We start from the raw sequence: 11,239 nt of genomic DNA, 5'->3' as shown, positions 1-11,239 counted from the left end.
GAGTTTTATTAAGATGAGTAAGTTTTACGGCTATAAATGACGCCCCTTTTCTTCCCCTTCTTCTTTAACCCCATCCCTAGTCGTGGATCACTCGGCCTAACTATCCCTAGTTAGGGCGGGCTGTGACAGAGTGGTATCAGAGCGAAGGAAAGCTCTGAATTAGAAGTCTTGAGTTTAGTCTAGAATGAGTCACTAGACTAATAGTTATTAACAACCGTGAGCTCAGCACACCATCACACCAGGCTCAACGAGGTATGTAAAATTTCAAAGTTTATTTGACGTTAAATTTTGAAGAGCATGATGTTGAGGTTATATGATGAGTTATGATGTTACACTTTAAAGGTGCATAGTTTGAGTTTGAGGATGACAACATGATTAATAATGAGTTATTATGTTGTAAGAGCATATGTTGATGTTACATGATGAATCATGAGAGCGTTTATATCATATGATGTTATATGATTGAGGATGCATAATTATGAGTTATGATGTGATGTATTTGAGATGTTTTGTGATGAGAATTGTTTGAGCAGTTGTGATAAGTCACGATGATTTAGATGAAGGAATCTAATGTCATTGTTAAGAGAGATTTTTTTTTACTAAGTAGAAGGATGAAATGAGAACTTAGAGCTAAAGCTTGAGAGAATTAGCAATTGCTTTAAGTACTTGTTGGTTTGAGTTATGAGTTTGAGTTATGAACTTGAGTATAATAACATGATTAATGATGAGTTATTAGCATGCTGCAATGAGATATTGTACGATATGTTGAGTTGTTTTGTGACGCGAGTTTTGCTCACGCAACCTTAATGGTACTTGAGGAGGTATCATGAGCCATAGTCTTTGGAGATGGCTTTGAGAGAGAATTGTTGAGTTGTCTTACTGAGTCACGATGATTTAGATTAAGGGATCTAATATCATTGTTTAGAGAGATTTCCTACTGAGTAAAGATCGGATACGAGGACGAGGCGTACAGTATGTGGTACAGAGATACCCTAGCAGATTTTCAAACACATGTTCATAGACTATGAAAGGATGAAAGCCTTATGGTTGTTACTAGACTGGATGGCATCGTGCACCTAGTCCCCGTGCTACCAATCGAGTGGTAGGATTGAGCAAGGAAGAAAGCCACTCAATATGATGGGACATGTCGTCTTGAGCATTGGACCCACAGGAGATGGGATTTATTACAGATACCCAGATTTTCTATGCGGATCTACTGACCGGATGCTTGTTTTCTACCAGGGACTCTAGAAGAGTGTAGTAGATATCGAGTCGATCCTTGAGTATCAGTTACCAAAGATGATAAAATGATAAACGATAATGAGGATGAGAAGTAGCCGAGGAGGGCTAGAGTTGATGAGGATGAGAAGAGGAGTCGATGTAGGCTAGAGCTAAGGATGATCTTGAGAGTATGCGCGGTACACCCTCGTTTTTGATTAGTTGCAATTACATTGCGATGTATATAACTTACTTAGGAGATACTGGTACTTGAGATTTTGACATGATGATAGATAAGCATGCGAATTTAGTACCCTACTGATGTTAAATAGATGGATGTTCCTAGTGTGCTAAAGTAGCAACTAGATGAGTTAACTGGTAGCAATTACCGTAGGAGGTCCAGACCGAGACATCGTACTATTAATGGTGTCGATTTAGAAGGGACATTACGATAGATACTATGGTTTTTGTAGGGTTTAAATAACCCCTTTATGTAAGTCCTCTAAAAAGAGGCATTCTACTGATGGATATATTAGGTTGACCAGAGTGGTCTTTTTGTTAGCATTTCGTGAGTGCTTATTGCCTTACAGATGAATGTTAAGGTGACCGTGAGGGTTTCCTTAAAGTTGAGTTAGTAAATTGAACTTGAGTTTCGAGGATGCTTAGAGCGTTGGTCGAGTTGAGTTTTCCTTTTGTGATTTCAAAAATGCCTCAAAGATGTCATCAAGAGTGTGATGTGAAGGATATGCGGGATAATACTCCGCCACCACCACCGCAACATGAGAGGAGAGTCAAAAAAAAAAATATTGAACTTTCGAAACAAGAGTCTAGAACATAGGACCCTGAGTTTAAGCTTTTAGCTTGCTGGTGTGAACTTAAGTTTTGTTATGTATAGTATGTTGAGGGTTTAGAAGACACAGAATTTCCAAGTTCGGGATAGTATATCCCGTGTGACTGGGGAGTGATTATGTTGGACCTGGCCAGTCCGCATGATCCAAATCTCAGTAGACGTGTTTTGGGTTTATAAACCCATGTGTTTCAACTTTCGGTTGAAAAGCCAGATGGGTTCTTACTCTAGGTCATTTTTGTTCGACCTGGTAGTTACTTCATTCTACCCTCTGGTCATTCATTTGAGTCTCTTGAACAATTTATTTTGATGTCATTCTAGGGTTGAACCCTTACAACTTTTGAGTTATCCTAGTAGATTCTTTTGATGTATAAGACTAGTGAGAGGCACGTCAGAGGACTTTAACACCCGAGCAACTGGTAAACTATACTTGAGAACAATTTAAGACTACTCTTGAGAAGTATGTACCAAGGAGTACAGTAAGCAGCGAGAAGCTGATTATCGAAGTTTGATGCAAGGAAAGAAATCGGTTGTAGAGTATAATTGAGAATTCTGTGAGCTATCACGTTCGCTCATCAGAAGAGGGATACTGGTGAAGAGATGTCTGAGTTTTAAATGCCGGTTTAAGGCAGGACTTTAAGGTAGTATGGGCAAGTTATTGGATGCACCAGTTAGAATCCTGTTTAATACAGGAGCCTCGCATTCTTTAAGTGTTTGAAGCATGTTACCTCCAAACTCGAACCAAAACGAGCTAGTCCCAAGTTGAGAGTAATCACTCATGTAGGAAGAGCTACTACAGTTTCTCACATGATTTCTAAATTAGAGTTTGAGTTAGGATCACTAAAGATGAAAACAAGAACCTTGCACTTAATGCCTATGTGGAACGTAGACATTATTCTAAGGATGGACTGGTTAGCAGAGAACTTTGCCCCGATTGATTGTAAGAAGAGACAGATAACTTTCCAACCACCTGGGAAGGAACAGACATGTTTTCACGGCATTGATAGAAAGAAGAGAGTTCCAATCATTTCGGCACTTCAGGCGTCGAAATTGGTAAAGAAGAAAGGAGCACAAGCTTACCTAGTTTACTTGAATGATGAAGGAGAATCAAGTAAAAACTTTGAGGATGTAGTAGTGGTAAGGGAATATAGAGATGTATTTCCCGAGGTCTTACCAGGATTGCCACCAACAAGATAGTTGGAGTTCACTATCGACCTAGAACCTGGATCAGCACTAGTGTCGAAGGCACCCTATAGAATGGCGCCTAAGGAGCTACAAGAGCTGAAGATTCAGCTACAAGAATTGCTCGAGTTAGGTTTTATTAGACGTAGTGTATCCCCGTGGGGAGCACCAGTCTTTTTTGTCAAAAAGAAGGATGACACGTTGAGAATGTGCATAGATTATCGAGAGCTGAATAAATTGACACTCAAGAACAAATATCCTTTGCCGAGGATAGATGACTTGTTTGATCAATTACGAAGAGCGAGTTTTTCTTGAAAGTTGACTTGAGATCATAATACCACTAGTTCAAATTTTGACAGGAGGATACACCTAAGACAGCTTTTCAAATGAGGTATGAGCACTATGAGTTCATAGTTATGCCATTCGGTTTGACGAAGGCACCAGTAGTTTTCATGGATCACATGAATCGAGTGTTCCATCAATAACTGGATAAATTTATCCTAGTTTTCATAGATGATATTCTCATCTATTCGAAGAATGAGCAGGAGCGCCAAAACATTTGAGAACGATGTTGGAAACGCTAAGAGTTGAGAAGCTTTTTGCCAAATTCACCAAGTGCGAGTTTTGGTTGAACGAAGTAACTTTTCTAGGACATATTGTATCATCCGAAAGAATTAAAGTTGACCCCGTCAAGGTACAAGTTGTACATGAGTGGAGATCACCAACTACGCCTAACGAGATTCGCAACTTTTTAGGTTTAGCAGGATACTATCAGAGGTTTATTAAAGGATTTTCCATGATAGCAAGACCGAGAAAAGAAGTTAAGTACAATTGGAAAGAGGAGTGTAAAGAGAGTTTTTAAGAACTTAAAGGAAATTGACTACAGCACCAGTGCTGCTAGTCCCGGAAATGGATAAAGAGTATACCATCTACACAGATGCGTCAAAGAATGAGCTAGGATGTGTTTTGATGCAAGAAGGAAGAGTTATAGTCTATGCATCACGACAACTTAGATCCCACGAGATAAATTATCCAATGCATGATTTAGAGCTTGCAGCCGTTGTGCATGCCCAAAAAAAAATAAAAAATAAAAAATAAAAAATAAAAAAATAAAAAAATAAAAATAAAAATTTGGAGACATCATCTCTACGGAGTTAGATGTGAGATTTTCACGGACCACAAAACTTTGAAATACTTTTCAAGCATAAGGATATTAACATGAGGCAAATGAGATGGCTCGAATTAGTAAAGGATGTTAACTGCGACATTAATTATCACCCTAGCAAGGCCAATGTAGTAGCCGATGCATTGAGCCGAAAAGTCTCGTCAAAGTTAGGATGTCTTCTCACGAGAGAGGATGAGCTTATAAAGGACTTTGACAAGATGAGGATAGAGATGATAAAACCACCAGGGACGATAGCGAGTATTGTTGAGACGATGCCTAGTTTGAGGAAAATGGTGATTGAAGCACAAGGAAAGATGAGACAATGAACAATTTATGAGAAAGGATAAGAGCAGGAGATCTCAAGAGTTACAAAAAAAAAAAAAAAAAAAAAAACATCAGACAATGCTATCTTATTTTAAGGGGTGAAGATGCATTCCCCGCGATGATGAACTTAAGAATACGATCATGAGTGAGACTCATGACACGCCTTACACCGCCCACCCAGGAGGCACAAAGATGTATCAGGTTGTGAAAAAAAAAGATTTTGTGGGACGGAATGAAACAAGACATAGCTTCGTTTGTAGAGCGATGCTTAGCTTGTCAGCAAGTGAAAGCATTACACCAACGACCCTATGGGAAGTTAAAACCGTTGGAGATTCCCGAGTGGAAATGGGATCACATAGCAATGGATTTTGTGACAGCTTTACCCAAAAGTCAAAGAGGAAATACAACAATTTGGGTGATTGTAGATCGACTAACAAAATCTGCCCATTTCATACCGATCCTAATCGCGTATGGACCAGATAAGTTAGCACAATTGTACGTTCGTGAGATTATAAGATTGCATTGAGTACCGGTGTAGATCACCTGAGAGAAATTTTTTTTTTTTTATTACATCACGTTTTTGGATGAGTTACAGAAAGAGTTGGGTACAAGGATGAATTTTAGCATAGCAGACGATAGAAGATATGATAAGAACTACTATCCTTGATAGAGGAGTACATCGGGAGAATGTGTTGCCACTACTTGAGTTTGCCTATAAGATGTGAGACAAAGTTTCGAGATAGGAGACAAAGTTTTCTTAAAGGTTTTACCCTCAAAGGGGATGAATAGATTTGGAGTTAAAGGACAGGTTAGACCCAGAGTTATAAGTCCTTACGAGATATTGCAAAAGATAGGTTCAATAGCGTATAGGTTGGCTTTGCCACTTAGCTTTGGAAATGTGCATAACGTGTTTCACGTGTCACAATTGAGAGGATATATATTTTCGACCCAAACCATGTGGTTTACTAAGAAGAAATGATCTTAGAACCAGACTTGAGTTATGAAGAGAGACCTCAGATGATGCTAGATCATAAAATTCGGCAATTGAGTAATAAGTCGATTGCATTGGATAAGGTCCAATGGAGATATGATAGTTAGAAAGAAGTGGAAAGAGAGCTTGAGGATAAGATGTGAGAGAAGTACCCGAAACATTTACAGGAGGTACAAATTTCGGGACGAAATTTATTTTAAGGGGGAGGGTATGTAACACCCGGGCTTTTGATGACGTGTTAATTGCTTAAGTTTGAGTAATTAGGGTTTAGATCCCTTGTTTGATTTACTTTGTAAAGAGATGAAGAGTTATATGAAGTTTTGTTGTTATATTTTAAAGATGTTGAGATGTTCTTTTGATGATGTGAGGATGATGTGGGATTTTATATCCGTATTTGAGTTTGAGTATTTGAATAATTCTAGATAATTATTTGAATGAGAACGGTGAACTCGGAAGTGAAATCTGAGTCCGTTAAGACGTTTTTGAAATTTTTGACTTTTTGACGATGAATAGTAAAGTACGGCTATTTCGTCTTTTTGTCGACTTTCAAAATCTTACGTGCACGTCGTCGAGAAATATTCTTAGTTTTTCGATACGAGTCCAATAATGAAAGTTTTTATTTTTGGACGACGAGTGAATAGTAAATCGGGATTTCTCGATAAACGTGTAAATCTCGTTTATCAGAATTTCGAGAACGAGCTTGTATTTTCTATATTTATATAGAATTACGAGTGTAATAAAAGTGAGTAGGAGTTGAGAGGGCGAGTAACGAAGAGTATGGGTAGTTAGTCGTTAAAACGAGACGAGACGAAACGAGATATTTAACGACTAACGGGTTAATATCCTAAATATCTAACCTACCCTACCCCTAACCACCCCCCCAACCGCCCAAACTCACTCACTCACACATATTACACGTTTGTTTCAGCCAAACACTTTTAACTCACACACACAACACCTAAAACACACTAAACTCACGCATAACACCATTGTTGAGGAGTTGGAGCTTTTGACCTCCGATTTGAGCACCGAGACGAGCGCCGATCATCTTTTCGATCACGTATCTAAGTAGGTAAGATCTCTACCTACGTTTTGAAGGTTTTCTTTTCGATTTTCGTCGACGTCGAAAAACGTCGATTCTCGACTTTATTTTGGAACGACGTCGGATCGTCGTGAAATTTTAGTATGTTGTTCTTGGGTAGATGTTGAGCATGTTTAATGAAGGGAGTAAGAACGGAACGAACCGTAGCTATGAAACCCATGAGGGCAGCCCCGTTTTTCACATATTAGCTTGTCTTTCGATTTTTGTTTGATCGTTTTGACTTGATATTTGTGCTTAGGGGTATGCTAGAATCGATATATATTAAATTCGTATTTTTCCAAGCACGAAAATTGTATAAATTTTTGGAGTATGATTATTTAAATTCGTGAAGTTTGAGACGTTGCATAATGAATATTATTGCGTATATGTGTTCTACGATGTCACATGAGCATGCTAATTGATTTACAATTTATGGATGATAATTGTTGAACGAAATTAAAACTGGAATTCTGTCAAAATTTTACAGCAGTTTCAAGCTTATGTTTCGATGAGTTTTCATTGCTTGATGGCTCTGAAATTTTAGTATGTTTATCTATGATATGTGTATTTCGTCGCTGCAAAATTTCATGTCTTTTGGATGATGTTTGGTATTTTAAAGATATTTTGAAAAAATCCTTGACAGAATCTGTCAACTGTTGGTAGACTTCACAAAAACGTTTATATCTATTAATCCATGAAGGATTTTGCATCACCGTTTTTTTTAAACGAAACTAGACTTCAATACTTTTCTAAAAACATAAGATTTCGATTTTTATGACCTCTGAAACAGAGCAGTTTATTATTTCAAAAATGCCCTGTTCTGCTGTCATATTTTTCCAACAGTAAAAGTGTATGAGTTTCATTGTTTATTTGGCAGATCATATGAACGTTTTCTCTTGTGAAATTTTAACCAAATCTTCAAGGATACCTTTAGTTTTGGCTGATTAAATTTGATGGAATTTTATTAAGGTTTGCCTTGGTTTCTAATGGCCTAAACAAAATTGGCAGAAACTGTCAATCTTTGACAGCCTGCACTAAAAGAGCAATATCTCCAAAAACCTTTAACCTTTTTGGTTAACTACCATTTTTAGAGTGAACTACACTTCATGGAGTTTTTGAGATCAATTGGTATGAGAGTTTATGATGATTGAGTTGGTTGTTATGAATTTTTAAAGATGACACAAAAACAGCAAAACTTTCTAGAAAACAACTTGATTATATTTGTTTTGATGGATGATACGATATGACTAAATGGTGTGAGTTGTGAGAGTTATGATTAACGCACATAAATGTTGGTATCTGACACTCGAACAATTGGTGTCGAGTATAAATGATAGTTTACTGATAAAGAGTTTTGATGATTTTGAATTGTTTGGTTTGCGTTGAAAAGATGTCAAGATGTTAAGTTTTGAGTCGAGAGACGAGTTCACGTAGTGAGATTCACGCGTTGAAATCTCGTGGCTGACATTATATATGAATAGGTCATGCCGAAATTTTTAGTGAAATTAGAATTTGAGCATAGTCAATTCTTGTTGACCCGTGACTCAAATACATGCCTAATGGAAAGTTTAACTTTCTAATCGGTTAATTAGACGAGATGAGAGCGAATAGATCTGCTAAGAAAGTGGACTTTTCGATGAGTTAAATATTTCTTTTAATTGAAGCGCTGCTAATTATAACATAAGGATGTTATAATTAATGAGTAATGACGAGAGATAATAATTGTTATTGATTAACAATCAAGAGAGATGAACATTAGAGATACTAATGTTTCATAAAAGAGATTAGATTATTAATCGAGATTTCTTTTATCACTTCTCACCAATTCTTCATAACGATGAAGGTCCTTTTGGGAAGTAACGACTTGAGGGAGAGAGTGACGTTACTCATTGATACAGAGACACAACGAGGTGGGCATTACTTTTACTATACGTATATAGAGATCCCCTACGTATCGTGGGCCTCTTATACGAATGAATGCATGAGATGATCTAACTGTTAATTTCAGTTTCATATATATCAAATGAGTTTAAATGTTACATTCAAGCAAGTTATTTCATGACAAAATCTTTGAGTTAAAGTTATTTCAAGTATTGTCTTGCCATAAAATGTTTAAATTTTAGTATGATATCTATCTGCTTTGGCTTTGCCAATGATGCAATCGAATTCGGGTCCTGAGCAGTTGATAGCTATCCTGCCAGGACTAGTGTACACCAGTGACCGTGAGTCATCTAGCGGGTTGGCCGGTCAAGTGACCGTGAGAGGTGGCCACCTCTCCGGCACACAGTTTCAGATATGATAGATTACAAAAGAACTTAGTCTGATCAGACGAACTTTAAGAATCACAAATGAACTTAGTAAGCTTGGGCCTTTTTAGCGAAAAACTCCCTTGCTGTACTGATTATGATGGCATGACAATTTATAGTTTTGAAGCATGTATTTTTATACCTAGGCATACGTGCCCACTGAGTGCTTTTGTACTCAGCCCTGCATATGTTTTCTAAATGTGCAGGTTGAGCTGATGTGATGATGGTGCTGCAATGAGCGGAGTCTCCAGGGTTGTTAATAAATAGTTAACCTGTCTAGAATATGTCTTCATACATATGTCTAGCTACTTTCCGCTGCAAGATGTTGTTGATGTTATAGTATGTTATGTCATACTTTGAGTCTTAAGAGAATGGTTGCATATGATGTATAACTTGATTAATGATATTAATTAACTTTTATGCAGTCTTTCATAGACTGTTTTCAATTGAGTATTAATGAATAAAAATGACGAGTTTTATTAAGATGAGTAAGTTTTACGGCTATAAATGACGCCCCTTTTCTTCCCCTTCTTCTTTAACCCCATCCCTAGTCGTGGATCACTCGGCCTAACTATCCCTAGTTAGGGCGGGCTGTGACATAGGCTCACTACCCTTCCCAAAACAAACGGGAATACTGATAGATTGGAAGATAAAGGGTAGTAAGCCCATACATCAGTGCCACGTGTGTTTTAAAATTGCCGAAGATGAATTAGTTGTTAAAATTGAATAGGGTTCCAAAGTTGATGTATAAAAATAGATTTTTGAAAGTTCGTGTTAAAAATGGATTTTGACTAAACTTCATGAATTTAGATGCATTTAACCCAAATAAATTGAAGGTTTATTTGTAAACTACTCCCTTCATCCCATTACAAATGTCTCATTGTTGGGTATAGAGATTAAAAAATGTGTAATTAGTAGATAAAGTGAGTTGATGGAGAGAGAAAAATATATTGAGATTTGTAAAAGTAGGTAAAGAGAGAGAGAGAGAGTAAGTAGTGGACCCATTAGTTAATTAATCTTTTAATTATTTGAGTGTGTGTGTTGGCTAAGCGGTAAAGGATTAATGTTTGAAGCCAAAAGTCTTGAGTTCGAGTCCCATATGACGCGACATTTATATTTTTTTTATTTAATACTGTTAGTTTATAAAAAAAATCTTTTAATAAATTTTTCAAAAAAGAAATGAGATATTTGTAATGGAACATCTCATTATGAAAAGTGTGTCACACCCCAATTCTTGAAGAAATGATTACAATTGAGGTTCAACAAATTCATAGAATTAATACAAGGAAAAATCCTTGTTGAAACCGAATAGAAGGTCACAAGCCGGGCTAGGCCCCTTTGGATCACAAGTTTTGTTTCATACTTCTGATAACCAGTATTCGTTAGCATAAAACTAGGAGATAAGTGTTTAACCTCAATCAAAGATGTCACTCTAAATCTAACATGAAAGTCTTAAGTTGAGAAAAAACAAAAGACAATTAAGAGTTATTGCTACAGCGAAAGTTTAAATAAGAAGTTGAACCCTAGCCTCAGCTCGTCCCGTCAACACCAGCCAGCCAACCTGAAAACATTTGAAAGTATTTTTGGGCTAAGTACTAATGTACTCAGTGGGCATGCATTTTCTGAAACATTTCATAGTTTTGTAAAGACAGTTTATCAAATCATACTTGACATAACTTAGAAGGTTTTTAATTGAAAGAACTTCTAAGCATGTTAAAATAATTTCTTTCATTTGTGCGCACATGTCACACTCCTTTTCTGTTACTCTCTATGATCCCGAACCTTTTAGCCACCGATTGATCCATTTCTCCTATGACACTTGCCCAGAGGACGTAACTCAGACAAGTTGAATTGACCTCGGGACGCTACCCAGGCACGCCTTACATGATACATGCTCCGGAATACATCCAGCCAAGCACCCTTATAACGCCTCTTACATGAATTACTACCCGATGGAGATCAACCCACCGAAACAACTAACAAGTGTACACAATTATCAAATAACATCTTAGGCCATAAAAGAACCTCGATCGATCCATGAATTGCGAGCCTTAAACAGAGCAGAGTGCACATAAACATTTTATTGGATAAACAGTTTGTATTTCTTTAAATAACAGTTTGCATT

At 37.1% G+C, this 11,239-nt stretch overlaps 1 long non-coding RNA gene across 1 annotated transcript; it reads left to right on the top strand.

Annotated features, from left to right (window-relative positions):
* Nucleotides 1–6,685: 6,685 nt before the first annotated feature.
* Nucleotides 6,686–9,586, top strand: LOC131013532 (uncharacterized). The gene is made up of 2 exons (XR_009097721.1): nt 6,686–6,799; nt 9,321–9,586. It is a non-coding gene; the product is annotated as an uncharacterized LOC131013532 (long non-coding RNA).
* Nucleotides 9,587–11,239: the final 1,653 nt, after the last annotated feature.

Source organism: Salvia miltiorrhiza, chromosome 2 (genome assembly GCF_028751815.1).
Source record: "Salvia miltiorrhiza cultivar Shanhuang (shh) chromosome 2, IMPLAD_Smil_shh, whole genome shotgun sequence".
NCBI lineage: Eukaryota > Viridiplantae > Streptophyta > Magnoliopsida > Lamiales > Lamiaceae > Salvia > Salvia miltiorrhiza.
This window is presented reverse-complemented; position numbering and strand designations above follow the sequence as displayed.